The sequence below is a fragment of the Petaurus breviceps genome, unplaced genomic scaffold (assembly GCF_028583685.1).
Source record: "Petaurus breviceps papuanus isolate PSGF00001 unplaced genomic scaffold, PetGlider_PUasm1.0 90650, whole genome shotgun sequence".
Classification (NCBI taxonomy): Eukaryota; Metazoa; Chordata; class Mammalia; order Diprotodontia; family Petauridae; genus Petaurus; species Petaurus breviceps.
Window position 1 is genome coordinate 1,277,334 of NW_027187299.1, and position 15,561 is coordinate 1,292,894.

The following is a 15,561-nucleotide window of genomic DNA, read 5'->3' on the forward strand; positions in this document are numbered from 1 at the left end:
CAAGCCACTTAACCTCTGTTTGGCCTCAGTCTCCTCAACTGTAAAATGGGGATGATAGTGACAACACCTACCTTGCAGGGTTGTTGTGGAGATCAAATACACTTTTCATCAAATGATCAAATAATATTTGTTAAAAAACAAAAAACAGAAAACAAAACACTCAGCACAGTGTCTGGCTATATAAATGCATATTCCCTTCCCTCCCCTTTGCAGAGTCCTGGATTAGGAAGGTGAGGTAATACTGAGATGACATCAAAATGGATATGCCAGGCATGAGCATGAAAAGTAAAATATTCCATGGGTCATCTGTTGGAACAATGTCAGCATCAGGGACAGTAAACTTTTTGCTTTTCATCTAGTTCTTTGTGAAGTAAGCCCTAGGCCAAGGAGAAGAAGGAAAGTCAGACCCTAGATCTAAATCTTGCAGCATGGAGACATCAAGAAGCGTGCATTCCTTTCATCGGAGTTTTTAGCATCCCCTTTGACACCCATCTAGACATCAGTGAAGGGAAGCTCACTTGTTCTCTTTAGAATCCTGCTCCTGGGATAATACTAAGGCAATTCCTGGGTTTATGAAAAAGTAACTTGTTCCCATGGCGATGAGGTTTATAATGGTACGAATTGGTGACACTGCCACAGAATTCAGGATTTGCTCCAAATCCTTTTCTAACAAATATAAATTCAGGAAGCAATTCGGAAAATATCTCCAATGCTTCTGCTCATGTTGAGATGTTTTAATGAGTATTCGATGTTCTTTTCTGACAGGGAAGGGAGTCAGAAAGTCAAACAATGGCAGCCTTACACCATCTGCAGACTTTCTCTTTGCTCCCACCTTTGGAAGAAGATTCTCCAAGTGAATACTTTGGTTAGGAAGGCAGAATTTAAAAAATTTTATCTTAGTCTGGATCTGTGATTTCATTTTTAAAGGAAACTCCATCTGTCAATAAAGATCAGAGTCTACTGTACTAATTATAGTGTTAGAGAGTTACCTAAGGTTAAATGACTCGCCCAGAGCCTCACAGCAAATGTGTGTCAGAAGGTGGACTTGTTCTCTTGACTCTGAGGTTAATTTTCTATCCATTATGCTACCCAATTTAGCATCAATCACTCAGTAAACATTTGTTAAGGACCTACTCTATATTCTACACCCTGGTCATCTTCTTACCAACAACTCTGCTACCATACATGCTACCCCTTCTCTGCCATGCCCCTTTCACTACCACTTTAGAACCATAAGCAAGTCAATTGGCATCGCTACTGGAAAGGGTGTGTCTATCAATCTACTCCCCAGTGACTCTATTTACCATCATTGTGACTTTTCAAGACAAAATACCCTTCCCCCATCCCTCTTCCCTGTATGGCAGGCAGTCATTCCATTAAAATTTATTAATTGCCTACTAAATTGAAGGTACCATGCTACCATCTGGGGATGCAAAGAAAAGAGAAAAACCAGTCCCTTTTTACCAAGAGATCATAGTCTTAGGGGGAGATGATATGCAAACAGTTATATGTAACTGCCAGCTCCTTGAGGGCAGGGATCATTCAGTTTTTGTATTCATATCCCTGGCATTTAGCACAGTGCTTTCCACACACTTAATAAATGACTTTTCACTCATTCATTCATGCTATTTTCAAGACACTGTCCTAGAAGCTTTGGATGTAATTAAACAGACCCTCAAGAAACTTTAATTGTATCAGAAGAGATAATGCATATATAAATATTATATAATTAATACAAGGTAAATTTGAGGGGAAATCAGAAAAGTCTGCATGTAGAAGGTGGTGCTCGGGCAAAGTTTTGAAGACAGAGGAGAGACTCTAGGTGGGAGGTAGGGGCGAGAAAGGTGTGCATTCCAGGAATGGGGGTCACTAAGAAGTGTAAAGGAAAAGAAAAGAGAGAAGGGGTATCATAAGTGAGAAGGTCAGTTTGGCTAGACCCATGGAGTGTGGAGATAACAGTGTTGTTGTTCATTCGGTTCATTGATGATCCCATTTGGGGTTTTCTTGGCAAAGATACTGACGTGGTTTGTCATTTACTTCTCCAGTTCATTTTATAGATGAGGAAACTGAGGCAAAGAGAGTTAAGTGATTTGCCCGAGGTCACAAAGCTAGGAAGTGGTTGATGCCAAATTTGAACTCAGATCTTCCTGATTCCAGGCCCAGCACTCTATGCACTGTGACACCTAGCTGCATTTATACAGTGTTTTAAAGTTTGCAAAGCACATTACTTGTCTTATCTATTTTAATCCTTACAAGAGTGCCATAAGGTAGATGCTGTAATTATCCCCATTTACCTGACTGAGTTGTTGTAAGGATGAAATGGAACGTGGATATTAAAGTGCTTTAGAAAACTCAAGGCATCCTACAATATAAGGTATGTTGCAGCTTCCCCCCTCCACTCCCACCCCACAGTAGGAGTTTAGGTTACAGTGGGGGGACCCAGCTGTTAAGAGGATGACTAGCCAGCCCCCTTCCCCTTGAAGTGCTTATATCATACAATTTTAAATTTGGCTACTAGTGGATCAAGTTATAAATTCGTCAGCCGACCCAGCATGTGAGGCTGACTCTGGCATTGGGCAGATGGAAGATTTATTATTCAGTGTTTTGAGATTTCAAACTTTACCATAAACACTCAAGTCTCTTTTTTTTTTTCTTTCTGGAGAAGTTTCCTAAGTGCCGACTTGGCTGGTCGCTCATGCATGGGACAGTACTTTTGGAATCATGTGGCCTGACCAAAACTGGAGATTTCAAAATAGAGGTTGAGAGGACTGAGATTTTAAATGCCCTTTAGTCCTTTTATATCCTCAGATTTTTTTTCATTCCAGTGCCTAGAGGATTTTATGCTAAATATGGAAAGTATATATGAGTGCCATAAAGTGGGGAACACCCAGTACAGAAAGTACCTCCACGAACACTGATTGTACCCCATCTATGACTTAGTAAAGGACTGAACATTGGACTATAGTTTTGGGGCTGGAAGGACCTTAGAGGTCATCTAGTCCAATGCCCTTATTTTACAGAGTAAGAGACTGAGGCCAAGAGGGGCAAGATGAGTTGCCTGAGGTCAGGCAGGTAGTAAGTGTCAGAGTAGATTCTGAACCCAGGCTCTCCTATTCCAGAGCCAGTGATAATTCCCACTGCCCCATATTGAGATAAAGCTTGAGGAATTGGTTAAGACCTGAGGTTAAATGACTTGTCTGGAAACACCTAGCTACTATTTAAACCTTGTACTTCATGACTCCAAGCCCAGTACCATCACCACTATACTAGCCTGCCTGGGGATAGTCCTACATTTATACAAAAGTGGCCACAACCTTTCCCCCAGTAACTGGGGACAGTTTGGCTTCAGAAGACAGCTTTATAAAGAATGATTTTGTGATATAGGAGCTTGGCTTTAATGTAAACCAAGAGAGGCAGGAGACAGCAACAGTCCACTGGGGTTCTTTGCTTTGGTGCATAGGAAGGAGGCTATCACTAATGAAAAAATATTCTTGTGTGTCATTAAAGCAGGAGCAGTACTTAGGAACCTCCCATGTCTGAAGTTAAGAGAGCTTTATTGCGCTGATCATCCCTTGTGCTAACGAGCAGTACGGGCATCCTTTACCTAGTATGGAAAAAATGACTCTGCTCCTGGGAAGTCAGCCTGATAGCCTTATCTTAATTGTTGATCCTCTGCTATTGCTGAAGCCCGAAGCCTCCACAGTCATGACAAGGCCAGAGAGAAGAGCTCTGAGTTTCATTTGTCTGTCTGGAAAGAGAAGTATTTTAAATGTTTTCTATTTATGGTTCTGCTGCCTCGTGATGACTAAAAGCACAAGGAGAAATCTCTCTGTACATTGATTTTTAGTGCAGGCTTAATGTCTGTGTGTAATTATTCTTACCATGCAGGTGGAGCAAGAAATTAAATTGGACTTCTTAATGAGGGGGGAAAAAAGCCAGAACCAAAGATGAAAGATTACAGGAAGACGTAGGCCAGAGACCTGTTTATAAGCATCCTTTGGGATTTTATTCCCTATTCCTGTAAAATGAAAACATTTCTCCCTAGCACAGAGTGATTGTGTCTTGCGTTGATTTCTCTGGATAACAAGGGTATGCTTATGGCTAGCAGGCTAGACTTAGAGCACAGAATGTCTGGGTTCAAACCTTGTCCCTGATCTTTCCTAGCTATGTGACCCTGGGCAAGTCACTCACCCTATTTTAGCCTTGGCTTCTTCATCTGGATAATAACTGTAGTATCAACCTAGCAAGGTTGTTGTGAGACTGCAATGAGTTAATGTTTGCAAAGCACTTTGCAAACTTTGAAAGGCCAGCTACATAAATGTCAGTTGCTATTATCCCTGCCCATAGGATATATTTCATAAATCCTTTCTTGAATAGAAACCTATTTTTCATGTGACTAACAAATCTCAGTCTGCAGTGAGATGAGGGAACCGGCTTTCATGCCTATATTTTTAGATGTAACATCAATTTATAGCTTCTGAGGAGAAAGAGCCCTAATAAGGAAGGGAAAGGGAATAAGCATTTAATTAAATGCCTACTATGTGCCAAACACCATACTCAGGGCTTAACAAATATCTCATTTGATCCTCACCACAACACCACAAGATAGGTGGCTATTATTATCCCCATTTTATAGGAAACTGAGGCAGACAGAGGTTAAGTGACTTGTTTAGGGTAACACAGCTAGTGTCTGAGAGGGGTTTGAACTCAGGTCTTCCTGATTCCAGGTCCAGAGTTCTTTTCAATGCACCCCCTAGCTACTTGTAATAGCCATGCTTCATCAGTCTCCTGATGTTGCTTCTAACTCTCCAGACCTTGGGCCATCTTTCATCTGCTCTGTCACTCTGGAACACCCCTCTACCATGCTGGAGCCCTTCTCTGATTGGTGAATTCCTTGTGGGGGTCCCCATCTTGGGGAGTCCCAGGCCAGTATTTCCTCTACTACCCCTTTTCACTTCTCTTTTATGTTTTGTCTTTCCCATTAGAATGTATACTCTTTGAGGACAAGGGACTGTCTTTCTTTTTGCTTGTATTTGTATCCCCAGGACTTAGCACAGTGCTTGGTACTCAGTAGGCTCTTATTAAATGCTTTTTGCCCATCTGTTGTTGTAGGTGACCTAGGACAAGTCACTTTACATGGCTGGGCCTCAATTTCCTATGTGTGAAAAGGGGAGGGGAGGCAGTTGAAGTAGATGACCTCTGAGGTCCCTTCCAACTCTGAATATTATGAAACCTTCCAGGAGTCAATGAAGAAAAATCGAGTTCACCCCAACATGCCTACTTGGCTTTAAAAAGTCTCCTAGGAACTTCTGCATCCTTTCCTACTTCTCCATGGTCTAGGCCTCCCTCTGCATACCCTCCTCCTCTTGTATACTAGAGTGATTATCTCTAAAACAAGAAACCAGGGCATATGGCTCCCTTCCTTGCTTAAACATAGGGAAAGCCAGTCTTAGGGACCAAGCTGTCCAAGGAATGAATGGGAAGTCGATTTTCTTTGATGAGGGGTGTTGGGCTGGAGGACAGCTTGTTCTGATGGTGAGCAGGTTGGGGACGTAGGTGCTCAGTTTCCCAGACCCACATCTCATGGAAATGTTGGAACTGAAATGTCTCACAGTAGAAGCAGAGACATTTGCCCTAATTTCACTTCTAGAAAGTTGCAAGTAAGCTTTTTTTTTTTCTTTACCCAGTGTTGGTTCACAGGGCAGGCATGTGATTTTTTTTTCCAGGCCTTGAATGGGGCAGTAGCTCCAAGGTTAATAACCCTCCCTCGCTTCAGGTGGTTGTCTTGGCGGTTTCCAGAATGTTGTGTTTGGCACTGAAGTGAAGGCTGCATTTGTAAGTGGTTTTGAGCCACCCCCTGCTGAAAGAAAAAAGACAACAACCCCACCTCCCCGCCCTTAAATTCACCCTTACCTTTTTAACCCTGTGAGATCCATCACCCCTCCAGTGACCACATATATGGAACTATATATATGGTCTGACAAATGATAGTCTTTCTGGTAAAGCTTAATTAAAAGTACTTTCCCCCCTCTGTTCAATGCAATCAAGAATGTAGTCCTGGGATTTCCACCCAAATTCTACTCCAATGTCTCACAATGCCATGGAAGTGACCCCTCCCCAAAGGAGGTCAAGCTGTAGGGGGAGATATCTAAGGGGAAGGGGTTCAAATACAAACCTCCTCATAGACCGTCATCTGAAGATCTACTCAAGTGACTTAAGAGTAGAGAGCTTCCTCATCCAAAAACTGGCCATAAGGTGATGAATGTTTTGTCCAGAGCAGCCCGTGGAAACTTCTAAGAAGGTAGGGATGAGTTGTGAGCTGAATCAGTGGAGAGAGACTTATGTGGATGATGTCAGCACAGGAGCTTCAAAGCCTTCAAGTGTGGTATTGGATAGAGTGCCAAATCCAAATCTTGCTTCAGACATTTCAGTGGTTGCTACTATAGGCAACCTCACTCAGCCTCAGTCTTCTCATCTCTATAATGGGAGTAATCAGAGGTTATCTTACAGGGTTATTTTGAACATTAAATGAGAATATATGTAAACCTTAAAGCACTAGATAAATGTTAGTAATCATTAGCTATGATTATTTCCTTTCTTAAAAAAAAATGTAAGTTGATCACAGGAGCATAGATTTAGAGTTGGAAGGCATCTCAGAGACCATCTGACTCAATTCAATCATTTTACAGACAAGAAAACAAGTCCAGAATTGTGAAATGATTTCCCCAAGGTCATATAGGTCATAAGCGGTAGAACCTGGTTCTCTGGCTCCAATTCAGTCCATTCATTTTTCCATTGTGACTTGCCAATCCCTTTTTTCTGATCAGTTTAGTCAAGGGATGTAAATTTAAATTCTACCTTCTTCTCATCTAAGCTAAACTGTGCTAAAGATCTTCCTTTTCCATCCTTCTTACCACCAATTTTTCATGAGCCCCCATACATTTCCAAGGCTACTGGAGAAGTTGCTGTCTCTGGATCATGGTGGTCTGTTGTGGATATTATGACTCTCAGGCCCATTTCTTCTCTCTCTCCTCCTAATATCCAATGGCTACCTCTCTGCTAGTAATCCTGAAAGATCCAAAGGCTATAACTTGATCTCTCTGGCATAGGTCAAAGAGATATGACCACCTAATATGTCTAGGTAGCCCCTGTCCTCAGAATCTAAAGAATTTTTTAGGTTCAGGTTGCAGAAAATAATTAATGAAGACTAGAACTCCTGCACCCTTTGGTGCTGGGCTTCTTCATTTTGTTTTTTATGTTATGGATGCCTTTGGCAGTCTGGTAAAGGCTACAGACATCTCTCTCAGAATAATGTTTGTTGCTTACCTTAAAAACAGAAGGAGGGGGAGGCTAGGTGGCACAGTGAACAGGCCCTGGAGTCAGGAGGACCTGAGTTCAAATCCACTTAACACTTACTAGTCATGTGACCTTGGGAAAGTCACTTAACCCTCATTGAGTTAGTTAGTAAAGTTAGTAAAGAATCAAGCCACAAGCTGTATTTTATTTTTATAATTGAATTTCTTTACTAACTAGCAACCCTAATTGCCCTGCCTTCCCCCCTCCAAAAAGAAAAAAAAAAGGAAGGAAATGCTCAATTTCAATTAGAGATTACTGAAAATAATGATGTAGTGATTTTTCCCCGATGGACTCCCTAAAATCTGCCAACATACCACCCTCCCCCAGACCCCTATGGATAATGACTCTTGCCTTAGTTGATAAGGCACTCACTGCTGTGGTCAAACCACCTCTAATTCTACTAGGATGTGTTTGGCATAACTTGCTCAAGAGCCAAGTCCCTGACTGGGATCACTTTCTGTAAAAACTTGAGTACTCTTCTGAGATAAGGGGGGATGGGAAGGACAATGATTCAAGAGTTTGAGGGTTACCTCCTGATTCACCATGATAGCCTTAGGCACTGCTCTGATGAAGCAGGCCTCTTCCTTAGCAGGAAAAGAGATAAAATGGTGCCTACTCAGGAGAAACCAAAGTAGAGCCTGGATCTGAGCTCGAGGTGTGGCCATTCTGAAGATAACAATGGGCCAGGCTTTCTTCCAAAGAGGCTGCCACAGACCTCATTGCATCTGCCCTCCCCTCCTAGGGCCAGGAGAGGGGCAACAAATCTGTCGACAACTCCCATTGGAGCCACTTCTGAATTTCAGGGTCAGCCCCTCTGAGAATCTTGCTGAAGGGTGTCAGATTTTGCAGTGGGGGGAAAAGCTGGCAACCTCAGCCTTATTTCTCAGTAACCTTCCCCTCGGAAACCAGCCAACTCTATCTGCTTGGAGACCTTCCTTTGATCACGGCTTGTCACCTCCCAAGAGATGTTCCACTTTTCAGGCAGGTGAAAAACGAACCCGATTAAAAATAGTAGATCCAACTCTAAATCACTGGGCAATGAACTTTTCATATATGGTCTCCTTGTAAAATGAAACTACTCGATGCATCTTGGATTGGGATGGGGGTGGGAGGGGCAGAATAAAATAAACCTGAAAGGTCAGTCTAGCCACACCCCTCCTGTTAGAGGAATCCAGCAGGCCATTGTGCTCCTGCAGGGTCCACAAATTAATAGCAAGTCCCCTCGGCCTCCATGCAAGCATCCTGAATAGTGGCTAATTGTACAGTACATCATGTAACTTGCAATATTATCTTTTGGCTACACAGAGTCCTAAGGCCAGAAAAAAAAAAGGAAAAAAGGCCCTTCGTTTTTCCCCAATCGGCTGGATCTTGTCAGCCGGCGTGTTTCACCTGGGCGAGAGAGTTCAACTGAGCCACCTTCCCTTCCTCCCTTTCTCTGCCTGCCCCCATCACTGCTCCCTTTAATGCTTTATGAATGTGGGTTTCTGAAGCTTTTTAGACACAGGGGACACGTTTCCAGTGGAAATCAGGGCATTTCCCATTTCACATTCAGCACCCCACAATGTCTTAAAAAGAAGGAAAGAAAACAGACTGGAGGAGTAAGCCCTTTTCTCTCTTTTTTTTTTCCCTAGTATATACTGGGCCATTTTTGCTGTGGATGCTTATTGTTTATCCTTGGGTCACCTTTCCCAGCTTTACTGCTATTGCTTGAGTCTCTCTCTCTCTCTCTTTCTCTCTCTCTCTCTCTCTCTCTCTCTCTCTCTCTCTCTCTCTCTCTTTATGAAATGCCTGATTAATAGGTTAGTTGCTTTTTATATCTGCACATGTGGCGCATCTGGATAAAGGCGTGCCTCTCTGCTTTGTTGGGTTTTTTTTTTTAACTTTACTTTCGACTGCCATGGTAACTGCTGCATGTTTGGCAAAAGGAAAGAGGAGGGGAAAAAAAAAGCTTGGAGAGAAGAAAAGGAGCTCACAGAGCTCAGCTGGCAGATGTCCAGTGTAATCATGCCGCAGAGCTGAAATGAGGCCTCTGGCAGGCAGCCAAGTTACAAAGAACAAAGATGTCAGTTCCTAATGTTGGCGGCAAAGCTTGTTTGGCACCCTTATATGGTTTCCCAGAACTCCCTGCCTTGGCTGCCTTCCATTCCCTTTAGGGCAGCAAACAGGATTAGTACAGCAGAGTTGTTTTTCTCTTTTCTCCCCCAACTGTTCCAATGACATCATCCCTGCTGCATTCATTTGCCAAGAGGGTGATTTTTCCCCCCTCTCTCTCTCCCTCCCTCTTTCCACCTCCATCCCTCCCTCCCTCCCTCTCTCTCTCTCTCTCTCTCTCTCTCTCTCTCTCTCTCTCTCTCTCTCTCTCTCTCTCATAACCTCTCTCCTTCCTTCCTCCCTTCTTTCCCCGCCTCCCCCTGCTTTCTTTCAACGCTGTATTTTAGGTCATTCTTCTTGCCTGGCTTCTCGGTTAAATTAAAAACACCCTGGTGCAAGTACGTTTAGCTGAATCAAGCCAGACGCTGTATTTTATTTTTATAACTGAATTCCTGCGAGATAAAAATCTCATTTTCCTTAGTAGGTTGTAATCAGCACTTACAGGGTTGTGGTTTCCAACTGCCCTCATCATGTGCTCCCTTACGAAGCTCCACAGAGAAATGGGCTTGGCCTCAGCTCAGATTTAAAGGACCCATGGCCGGTGCCACATCTTGTGTGTGTCACACACACAACAGGCACACGGAGGCCATCCTAGAGAAACAGAGAAATAGGAACACTTGTACATACATGCATGCATGCACACATGCCCATGCATTCACAGGAGTGCACACAACTGTTATGGCTGAGGAACCGAGGCCATATCTCCAAGCACAGTCCCATATATGGTATCACTCTTTCCCACTCTAGAAGGATCCTAGTCAAAGAAGCCCTCAGCTGAACAAATGTTTCCACTTCCTAAAAGACTGGTCTAAACTAGCAAGAAGCCCTAGCATTATGCAACTAAATAGCTGTGTTGATGAAAAGAAATCCAGGTTTGCGACTGCACACACATATTCCCCAGCCCTCGCCTCCAGTCCTCACCACCCCACCCTGCTCTGATTCATGAACTAGTTTTCAGATTCATGAATCACTTGGGAACCGACTAGAGGAAAAATGAATAGTATTGATCTCATTTCAATTGAAATTGGCTCATTATGACCATGCTGGCTGCAGCAGAGTGGCCAGATGCTCTCTGGTACACAGGGTCCTTTTGCAGGCAGGATCCTTCCACCTGCCTGTGGGGATTCTTGGGTAAGACATTCTGCAAGCGATTTTTCCCCCTTCTTTTATTAAATAGGTGTAATAAGATTTACTTTAAGAGTGACTCAGACCACACTGCCCGGTTCTTGGTTGGTTGCACCACCCTCCCCACCTCCTTTTTATTTTTCTTTCGGTTTTAATTAAATTAGAAATAAGGTAGCTCAGTACAAGACACTTTTCCAGATTTTTACATGGTTTTTGCTTGCCTACCATGACAAAGCAGGATCACACTTTCAGATCCTGACTCACAAGCCAACCAGGATTCATTGTTTTTGAGTGCAAATAGGGAACTTAGCACCATCAACCTCCACCCTCCACATGCCTGCCTTCTCTTCCTGAAAACCAATTTAGCAGAGCATAGGTATCCCTTAAGAGATTGTCAAGGGCATCTCCATCTCCCTCAGATCTCTGAATCAGGGGCTGACCTTTGTATAAGAAAAGTATGGCCATCAGCTGAAAAAGAAGGCTGTTTAACAAAACAAACAAACCTCCTTTTCCTTCCCAAATTAAATGGTGCCCTTTCCTTTGGGAGTCAAGCTAATGGGTACAGATCTGAGGCCTGAAGCAGGTAAAATGAATGGGATTGTTGTATGGAGGATTTGAGTCACCAGGGATATCAGGGACCTTTCACCAAGGGAATTTCCTCTTCTCTCCAAAGGTCTTTCTTACTCCTCTCAGCTTCCAGGCCTTCCTCACCTATATTTCCCCTTAACACTTCTCACCCTCTTGCTCAAAAACTCCATCAATTACCCCCAGGGAAAACTTTTTTCTTTTCCTCCCTATGGCTTTCTCTGATCTGAACTGCTATTTTTACTAAAAAAAAAAAATAGTAATAAACTCTTGGTTCTTAATTGTAGCTTCAAAATGATTTTTGTGAGGTTCCTTCCTTTCCTAGGATTTAAATCCCCCAACTTTAGGGATTAAAAAAACCCCACTGGATGTATGCCTTTAAGAAACCCCACAAAAAACCAACAACAACCAAAAAAGATTTGATTTTAATCTGCATAATTTTGGATCCAATAGCTTGGAAATGAGATTTTTATCCATTTGCTTCAGACATGCCGTCTCGCCATTCGATGTGTTTCACTTGGCAGAGATTGGATGACGTGACCTTACTTTCTTTTATCATTGCAGTACCCAGAATAACTGAGAGAGGTCTGAAGAAGAGGAAAGAAGATGTGTTTGTGTGCATTTCAATAAGCAATTAGTGCAGGGACCAAAAAAAAAAAATTAGTTGTTTTTGTCTTCCATTATGTCTTAGTTGGTGAGCCAGTCAATTTCACAACCATGTCATTCATCCCTCCTAGGGGATGGGTTGTACCTGCAGAAAAACCAAGGGACAGAAATGCTTGTCATCCCGTCTTCCTTCCTATCATGGGTTAAAATCAGTCCTCCATATTTGCCGCTTCGGAGCAAATGGGGATAGTGGATTGGCTCCTGTTTTTGCACTAACTCGTTTGATTTTTTTCCCCCACGGCTGCCTCTCATTTTGTGATAAACCTGAGTTGCTAGGAAAGCTTTTTATGTAACACCCGCTCGGTCTCAGGCTTTACAGAGCACCGAGTGTTCCGTTTCCAGAGTTCCACATAAATCTGGATGCACATCAAAACTTCTGTTTCATAACAGACTAGAAATAGGATTTTCTAATAACATTCAGAGGACTGTACTTATTGTGCAGGGATCTGGAATTTTATGAATCGTTAATGGATAACTAAACAAAGACACCCCCCTCCCCACCCCACTCCCCAAAATAAAACACCAAAAACCTCCCTGCCTTCCATCTCTGGGGTTGAGGCAGAGAAGGAAGCAGCTTAGGAGGATGCATTTTCTCCGTGCATGATCTGTCTGTTAGTAACCCAAGGTCCTTTACAAAGAATTTGTTAAATAATTTCAAACATATTGAGGACCTTATTCATGTTAAAGAGAAAAAAAAACGCCTTCCGCCCCGCTTCTCTCCCCTCATTCATGGAGAATGTGGTTTCCTTTTATTGTTTCCCCAGACACTGCCAGTTTGCAGATTTAACCCCTGGCTTTTCTCTGGGGGAAGGAAGGTTTCTTTACCAGCACTCCTTGCTTGGAGGGATCCAAACATTCTGCAAGAAAAACAAACCACACATTTAAAACTCGAATCCATAAAGAGTGAGTTCATAGCATGATTAAGGAGAGAATGCAGTATTAGGTCATCTTGCCTGCATTCCCCATCCCTGCCCCACCCTCCCACCTCCCCATCTCCCATCTCCCCTCGCCCTCCCCCCACCTCCCACTCACTACCCACACATCCTGCAGGCTTCCTTCCCTACAGTGAGCTCTGCACACTAGTCCAGTCCTGTTTCACATTATGGGAGTTCCCGCTCAAAGTCCATTTGTAGACCATTTAGATGTCACCCAGGGAGACTTTTCCTGTGGTTCAAACTGCATTTCCCTTTGTTGTATTTCATCAGCTCACTCCTTCTGTTATTTCTCCTTTCCCAATGCGAGCTGTGGATTGCATGCCCTCCTTACTCATTTAGCATATGGATATCATCACTTCAAATAAAAAGGAACCTCTTTCTAGCCCTGGGATTGGGGTAAAGGGAAAAGGTGGGAGGGAACAGCTCCCTCCCCTTTAAGGAATTAACCCTGTTTTTTCTGGCTTTTGCTTCATGTTGTTTTCATATGAGAGGCCATGTGGTATAGCAGGTAAAATAACAGTCGAAAAAACTGGGTTCAAAGCCTTTCTTAAATATTCACTAGCTGTGTGACCCTAGGCAAATCCCTTTAACAGCTTTGCCCCCTCAGTTTCCTCAGCTGTAAAATGTGAATAGTAATAGCATCTACCTCATAGTTGATTGTGGAAAAGAATGACGATACGTATATATTATATAACATAATATATGTGTAATAATATACATATAGCCCTTTGAAAATCTAAAGGCACTAAATGAATGTGAGCTGTTATGATAATTTTTCAGGGAATATGATTTTGTTCATGGCATATTCCTATTGTGTTGTTGATTCATAAAGAACCAAGTTATAAAATGTTGGTAGTGTCCATTAAGCGGTTGGTTTTTGCTTTTCTTCTCTTCTTTTATCATTCTTTTTCTAACAGTTTTCCCAGAACAAGCTCCTCAAATTCCCCAGTACCACACAGTGAAGGACCCTCATCTCTTTCCTCCTAGTGACTTGATGCTTCTGTCCAGAAAGCCCAGAACTGCATTGGTTCTTTCCTGTCTGCCTCACGTCTCAGAACCCCCATCCAGTTTGCATTAAGAGATCCCTTTTATTTATTCTTCTTCTTGGCCTCTGTAGTACTGCTTTATAATTGTCCCCCTCCCTCTGTATAACAATGTTTTGTATTTTTTGCCCTTACATGTATCAGCTTGCATTTTTTTCAGGTCGATTTTCCCTCAGCTATTCCCTGACTGTATTTCTAATTCCTCCCGGGCCATTGACATAATTTCTGTCCTTGCTGGTGTTTGCAACACCTCCCCCATTTAACTTCATGCAAATTTAATTAATCTACTGTTTACTCTTTCTTCTACATCATTAGTAAAAATAATAGAAGAAACTGCTCAGGAGGAAGAGGCCAGGTTCCTCTCCCCATCTCAGCAGACTGTGGACTTAAAAACTGAGCCCTGGGAGAAACCCCCCAAGCCTAGTGATCCCACACACTAACTCCAAACCTAATGTGACTCCAGTGAAACCAAAGTCAGAAAGGATTTCCCTCACTAGGTTCCAATTTAATATCTTTAAAATCCACTTAGTGTCCGGGCACCTGGTTGCTATGGAGATCGTTGTCATAAAAAACCTCACAGGACTGTTAGAGAGATGGGAAACAGCTCCCTATAGTCCACAACTGGCCACATTTGCTGAGAGAAATAAATATCTTGATACGTATCACAGCCCTTTGTTTACTGGACCCATAGTCTTCAAATTCAATTTGCTGGACTATTCTGCAGGCCAATAGGAATTCATTTTCAGTTAGCATTCTGTGATACACAACCAAGAACTTCAGGAAATGTCAGATGCCCACCATCTTCCCTTTCTCTCCTAGCAAAGTCGGCCAAGGACAGAATGACAGTCCTTGCTTGCTACAATTTGTTCTTTATGGACCATCATTGATCCATTAACCTGGCCACTAGGAAAGTGGGATAAAAATACTTCCTAGCCTCTGATACTGCCTCAGATTGAGGTTCCTTAGGGGCAAAGGGGGTTCTAAGAGCCAACCCATGAGTCACAGAGGAAGAAGGGGGAGGGGTTTCTTGTTTTTTCTACTAATTCAGGTTTCTGCTAATTTAGTAGGGAACATTAATCAGGGGTCATAGGATACTAAGATAATGGATCAAGAACCACAAAGGACATTTATTAGAGGTTATTTAGTTCAACCCTCTCATTTTATAGATGATCAGACTGACGTAGAGACAGAGACAAAAAGAGACAGAGACACATACACAGAGAAAGAGACAGACACACACACATACAGAGAGAGAGAGAGAGAGAGAGAGAGAGAGAGAGAGAGAGAGATTTTCCAAGGTCCCATAGGTGGCAAAGTCAAGATTTGAGCCCAAGTCCTTCAATTACAAAGCATTTTCTCTGTATACTGCTGTTAAACCATTTCTTCAAAGCCCAATCTTCTTTAAAACACTGCATTTACACATAATAACCATTCGACTCCAGGAAGGAAACACTTTCTAGAAACTAGTTCATAGCTTGTCGAGGGTTAAATACTCCTGTGGCTCCAGTCAGCATGAGGAAATTGTAAAAGACTTCAGCCTATTCTCTTCATGGACATAAACATTGCCCAAGTAGTCTCTATATTGGAGCAGAATTGAAGATCTGTTTGTTCATTGTATAGTTAACAGAAGATAGAGGGATTCTTTCTGATATTTTTTTTGGGGGGTAGGGTGGAGTTGTAAGATATGTGAAATGTAAAAT

The 15,561-nt window shown here is 42.6% G+C and overlaps 2 long non-coding RNA genes across 2 annotated transcripts in view; both read right to left on the minus strand.

The window, feature by feature from the left end:
* Positions 1-10,532, minus strand: part of LOC138143582 (uncharacterized) — a 91,308-nt gene extending 80,776 nt beyond the window's left edge. Inside the window, exons 1-2 of the long non-coding RNA XR_011163735.1 lie at positions 9,950-10,532; positions 6,176-6,477 (exon numbers count right to left, since the gene is read on the minus strand). This is a non-coding gene — a long non-coding RNA (uncharacterized lncRNA). The remainder of the gene's footprint in view (positions 1-6,175; positions 6,478-9,949) is intronic.
* A 1,092-nt stretch (positions 10,533-11,624) lies between these two features.
* LOC138143583 (uncharacterized) lies at positions 11,625-13,166 on the minus strand. The gene is made up of 3 exons (XR_011163736.1): positions 12,923-13,166; positions 12,709-12,740; positions 11,625-11,968 (listed from the first exon to the last, which is right to left on the minus strand). It is a non-coding gene; the product is annotated as an uncharacterized lncRNA (long non-coding RNA).
* Positions 13,167-15,561: the final 2,395 nt, after the last annotated feature.